The sequence below is a fragment of the Dioscorea cayenensis genome, unplaced genomic scaffold (assembly GCF_009730915.1).
Source record: "Dioscorea cayenensis subsp. rotundata cultivar TDr96_F1 unplaced genomic scaffold, TDr96_F1_v2_PseudoChromosome.rev07_lg8_w22 25.fasta BLBR01000924.1, whole genome shotgun sequence".
Taxonomy (NCBI): domain Eukaryota; kingdom Viridiplantae; phylum Streptophyta; class Magnoliopsida; order Dioscoreales; family Dioscoreaceae; genus Dioscorea; species Dioscorea cayenensis.
In genome coordinates, this window is record NW_024087315.1 from 86,410 (window position 1) to 92,851 (window position 6,442).

Below are 6,442 nucleotides of genomic sequence, written 5' to 3' on the forward strand. Positions count from 1 at the left end.
CCGGGGTTTAGTTGTTACTAAGAGCCTTTTGCCTGGACAAAAGGGTTAGGTCTATACATAGGAAGAGGGTTTATCACTTGGATTCCCTAGAAGTCCATCCAACTTTACACAGTGTGAGGTGTAGTGACTGAGTGATTTCTCCATTGGGATATAGTATAGAGTTAGCCATGGTTGACCTTAGATTTTGGACCGTGTGCTTAAGGATTTCCATGACTCATTAAGCATTGATTACGAAGTATAATAATTGGTCTTGCACTTGAAACATTAATCCTAGGAGGAGCATTGCCCGAGTACCCCACTTCTATCGATTACCTTACCTCCCACTTACTTTTGCCTTTCATTCTTGTTTCTTTTTATCTTTGTTTTTATTACATTTTATCAACATTATCATTGTTCACTTTCACGTTGTTAAGTAACAATTTAAGTATTTTTAGTTCCTACTCCCTATGGATAAGATACGCCACTCACCTGGGATTTCTTACTCGATAAACCAGTGCACTTGCGGGTCACACGCAAGGGGCGTTGTCAAGTTTTTCACGCCGTTACCGGTGAGTAGGCGTTTAGAGATACTTTGCACTTTGCTATCTTAGCTATTCATTCATTCTCTTTCATATCTTCTTGTCCTATCATCATTCTAATTTTGTTTTCTTCTTTTTGGTGCAGCTCCAAGTTATGACTTGAGGGAACCCTTCAATACTAATTGAAGATGATCCTAAACTTGAACGTACACTCAAAAAAAAGGGTAAAGAAGATGTGCAAGAACCGTCGAATCTAGCTAAAGTGGAAGTTGACGGATCTCACAACATGGCAGAACAGAATAAACAACAAAGAACACTCTCTGATTATGCCAGACCATCGGTACTGGTGACACAATCTAGCATTATGCGACCCCCGATTACAGCTCCCAACATCGAGCTGAAGCCAGCATTTATCCAGATGATACAGCAGTCAGCACAGTTCAATGGTTTGGTCGATGAGGACCCAAACAATCATACTGAGAACTTCTTGGAAGTTTGTGACATGCTGAAGATGAACAGTGTTATGGATGATGCTATTAGATTGAGGGCTTTCCCATTCTCTCTAAAAGTTAGAGCTAAATATTGGTTACATTCTTTGCCACGAGCACCAATCACGATATAGAATGAAATGGTTGAAGCTTTTCTTGCAAGATACTTTCCTCCGGGGAAATCAGCAAAGCTTTGCAATGAGATATCATCATTTGTTCAGATAGAGCTCGAATTCTTGTTTAAGACATAGGAGTGATTCAAGGATCTTTTACAGAAGTGCGCACAACATGGATTCCCTGAATGGATGATCATTCATACCTTTTACAACGGGTTGAATCCAAGTACAAGACACTCTATAGATTCTACCGCAGGAGGTACAATGTGGAACAAGACCCCTGATGAAGCCTGATAATTAGTAGAAGAAATGGCCATGAATAGATACCAATGGAATGCAAGGTGAAGGAAGAAAGTGGCCAGACTTCATGAGATTGATGCGGTTACATCGTTGGCGGCCCAAGTGGAGGCATTGAGCTAGAAGTTGGGCATTCTAACTTCTCCTAGATTGGCGGCCGTAACGAATTGTGATGGATATGGGGGAGGACATGCCCCATCTGATTGCCCGATAGTCGTTGGTGGTACTTCATTCGATGAGCAAGTTGACTTTGTGGGTAATGCAATGCGAAACCAACGCAATCCTTATAGCAACACCTACAACCAGGGGTAGAGAAATCACCCAAATTTCTCATGGAGTAACAAAGAGCAACAGAAGGCCGTAGCACAACTGAGTTTTTAACAACAACAACAAGCCCTAAACATGGAAAATAATGTTTCAGGTTTGGAGACCCTGATGACCGACTTAGACAAAGCCTTGACCCGATTTATGCAATCATCGGATACAAGGTTTTAATCGGTCGAGGCTACACTTTGCAACCACACCGCTTCATTGTATAACCTAGAAAATCAAGTGGTGCAAATCGTGAAGTCTCTGTCGTAGAGACCACAAGGAAACTTAACGAGTAACATCAAAACCAACCCATGAGAGCATGTGAAGGTGATCACTTTGAGAAGTGGTCGTGAGGTTGAAGGTAGGCTTCCAAGTGAGAAGACCAATGTTGAAGCACCGGAAGTCGTAGAGGTTGAGAAAAGAGCAATTAAGGAGAAAGAGGTGGCAACCCCACCTTACAAGCCAAGAATGCCTTATCCCTCTAGATTGAAGAATGATCAAAATAATGAGCAATACAAAAAGTTCTTGGGTCTATTCAAGAGAGTGCATCGGTGACCTTAGATGCCTCGGTATGCTAAGTTCTTAAAAGATCTATTGAACAATAAGTGAAAGTTGGAAGAGAGTGCATCGGTGATCTTAGATGCCTCTTATTCGGCAGTTTTGTAAAAGAATATGCCAAACAAGAAGAAAGACTCAAGAAGTTTCATTATCCCGTGTAACATTGGTAACTTAGGTGAAGAGATGGCATTGGCAGACTCAGGGGCCAGTATAGGCTTGGGAGAGCCTAGGCTTACTCGGATGACTTTGCAATTGGCGGATCAGACGATGAGACATCCGAGGGGTATCATTGAAGACGTGCTTGTTAAGGTGGACAAGTACATATTTCCTGTATATTTTGTAGTGTTGGATGTCGATAAGGATGTGGATGTTCCTTTGATACTTGGGAGGCCATTCTTGTGTACTTCCAAGGCAATTATTGACATGGACGGCGGGGAGTTGACACTGAGGGTTGGAGATGACAAACTTACAGACTGCCTTACCGATGCCATTTGACATTCTCTTGACTTTGATGATACTTTATATTTTCTTGACACTACTGATGAACTAATCGATTAATATGTGCAGGAAATGTTGAATCCGGACCCATACGAGGGGTTGCTAAACCAAGATGAGGAGAACAAAGAACTAATAATGCTTGGTCTAGAGGAGAAAGCACTACCTACTCCGGGGATCATGAAAAATATCTTCTGAAAGATGAAGGGAGCGAGAAGATGGCACAAGAAACGCCCCGAGGCTGTTGGGGATATGCATGAATGGAAAAAATGTGACAAGTCTTTAAATGATAACAAGCTCGACAATTCTCCCTTTACCTTCAAGAGGTTGTGCTCATCATGCTTTCAAGTCATGGGTAAGAGGAAAACCTTCATCTATGGACACCCGTGAGATAAGACAAGGTACGTCAAGCTAAGTGACGTTAAACAAGCACTTCTTGCGAGGCAACCCAAGCACCTACTATTTTGTTAGTTGTTAGTTTAATGTTTGCATGAATAAAATGTTGAGTGTTGGTGTCTATATGTTTTGATGCATTGTTGTGATTTTCTTGTGGATGAGTTGGTGTTATCGTGTGCTTTAATGTCTATGGCGAAGTTGTTGGTCTTTTGAGCCTATTTTGTGTTTTTCTCTGGTATATTTTTCATGATAGGGTAGGCTCTAAGTGTGTTTACATGTTCAGGAATTTTGTACAAAGCTTGTAGGGTTTTCCAAAGCATCCAAAGAAACCGCACTGGCTTGTGGAATTTCCACATACCCGTGGGTCTCTACTGAGAGCTCATCCAAAGAAGGCACAAGAGCGTGGATTTGCCCCTATGAACGACCTTATGAGATACACACACACGTGGGTAATTTCCACATGGGCGTATGTCTTCCTGCAGAGATTTAGAGATTTTTCCTGAGAAGACACAGGGCCTAGACTCGCCCCTATGTATAACCCTGTGATAAACACACGGGCGTGGGTGATTTCCTCATATGCCCGTGTGGATCTCTGCAGAGGAGCTCTCTTCCATCCCGAGAATACATAGGGGCGTGCCAGTGCCCCTTTGAACTGGCCCTGTACAAGTCCACGCCCGTGGGGAATTTCCACACGGACGTATGAAACACTTAAGAGTTTTCTTGGGTTAGACGGAGAAGCCACAGGGGCGTGGGGATACCTCTGTGGATCAGGCGAACGTGCGTGGGTATTTTTCACACACTCATGTGTATGCATTTAGAGAGACTTGAGTGTTTTCCCGAGAGCGCACAGGGGCATGCGTAATTTCCAGAGAGTCTCACCAGTAGAGGCGCATGGGCGTGGGTAATTTCCACACACCCTTTTGGATGTATGGAATTCCAAGAGACGTGAGTTCTCTTTAAAATCTCTTTGAGTTTCTTTTCCATTATCTTTACAAATGCTCAAAGCAGGTTCTTGATCATCTGCCTGGCCTTACACTGCTGATTTTGAGGATTTTTTTATTCAATCTCCACACCCATTTTCAAACTTTTCATACCCATTTCATCGGTAAACATTTTACCCCCTCTCTTATCCACCATTTCTTATTTTTATTGGATTAAAAGTGGCGATGTGCTGTGAATTTTCACTCTAGAATGGCTTATGCATGTTTAGAAGGAGTTTAGACGTGGTTTTAAGTTGCATTTTGAGAGTATTAACATGCGCCCGTGCGATTTTCATGCCCCACTGATCTATAATGGCGTGTGGAATTTCCACACGACCATGTGGAAATCTGCAGTACTGTTTCCTGAGCTTCTCTGATCATTTCTTCATCAATTATTGCAGGTATGGCACCGCATTTGAAGAAGCAAGAGGGTAAGCATCAAAAGGAGACTCAATCTGAGCTAGCACACATTGAATTTTTAAACCTCGAGCATCAGACTCGATTTGAGTGGTTATCAAGACTCAGGTTAGACAGTCTCATTTCGTGAACTTGAGTGTGCTGAGTGAGGTCCAGTGAGGCAATGAGTGGGCCGATGTGATTGACAGGCTATTGGCCGTAGGAAGCTGGTGGAGATTATTGTCAATCCGAGAGCCAACTATCCGGCCACTGACATTGGAGATACTGCCGTCCTTTGAGTTCGAACAGCTGTATGGGAGATTTAACATCATTGATGTCATACAGTTCAGAGCGTTCTGACATCAGTTTAGCATGAGTGTCACTGAGTTTTCAGTGCACATGGGCTTGTATGATGAGGCATATACAGATACAAAAGAGTATGGACACTTGCCAACGGATTATCCTAGCACCTTGACCCCACAGTAAGCTTACCAAGCTTTGTATGGACATGGGTAGTATGGACCGGGAGTGTCCAAAGCCACATGTTTGTCCTGGCCAAGCTACAGATATTTACATTCAGTCCTTAGCAGATCTATGAATGGCCGTGGTAACAACACAGGTGCTTTGAGCCGGCAGGGGTTACTTTATTTATATTCTATGGTCTGAACCATACCGATTCACATGGGGCACGTTGTGGCAGACTTCCTGAGATATCAGCACCAAAATAGGAGAGTGGGAGTATTATTTGCTGGACCCTATGTTACTAGACTTATCCTGGGGATGGGCCCTATGGATGCTATCCGAGGAGCCAAAAGACGGTTATCCCTGCTCCTCTTGGACTTGATTCGATCAGGATGATGGGACTATTGTGCAGATATGTGCCTGGAGCTTACCATTTGGCTACATATCCTATAGAGGGTGCAGAGGGCGGAGAAGACGCAGCATAGGATTCCGCACCGATGGAGACCGAGACCCCAAGGCGCACGCTCACCCTGTCCCAAGCTTATGATCGTATTGCAAGGCTTGAGAGTGCTGTGAGTGTAATATTGTCTGAGATCATTGAGATTCGAGCAATACAGTCAGCACAGTAGCCCGTTTCTACAGGTTACAACAGCTATTGAACATGGAGAATTGAGTTTCAGGCTTGGAGACCCAGATGCACGATCTAGAGAAAGCCTCATCCTGATTTGTGTAATCATCGGATACACAGTTCAAATCGGTCGAGGCTACACTTCGCAACCACACCGCTTCATTACATAATTTAGAAAATCAAGTGGGGCAAATTGTAAAGTCTCTATTGGAGAGACCATAAGGAAGCTTGCTAGGTAATACCGAGATTAATCCAAGAGAACATGTGAAGGCGATCACATTGAGAAGTGGTCGTCAGGTTGAGGGTAGGCTTCCAAGTGAGAAGACCAATGTTGAATCATGCGAGGTCATGGAGGTTGAGGAGAGTGTTAATGACAAGGTCCCCTTGCGTATATCCCGCAAGTGCACGGGTTTGTCAAAGTAATAATCCCGGATAAGTGGGTATTGTATCCACATGGAGTAGGCAATAAAAACACTTAATTCGCTTCTTAGCTATGTGAAAGATGAATACTGATATGTGTGACAATGATTCAATTCTCAAAAGTAAAAACAACAAGTAAGAGAGCATAAGTAAAGGAGAAGGTAAGGCAATCGATAAAGATGGGGTACCCGGATATTGCTCCGCCTAGGTCAATAATTTTAAGTGCAAGAACCCTCTATTATGCTTCCTAATCAATGCAAGTGAGTCATGGAAATCGTTAATTACATAGTCCCAAATCTAAAATCAACTATGCCTAACTCGATACATGTCCCGGACGAGAGATTGAATAACCTATTAACCTCGCACTCGCATAGAA

At 43.2% G+C, this 6,442-nt stretch overlaps 1 non-coding gene across 1 annotated transcript; it reads right to left on the reverse strand.

Moving 5' to 3' along the window:
• Positions 1-1,194: 1,194 nt before the first annotated feature.
• Positions 1,195-1,301, reverse strand: LOC120255282. Its single transcript, XR_005534955.1, has one exon. It is a non-coding gene; the product is annotated as a small nucleolar RNA R71 (small nucleolar RNA).
• Between the last annotated feature and the right edge of the window lie 5,141 nt (positions 1,302-6,442).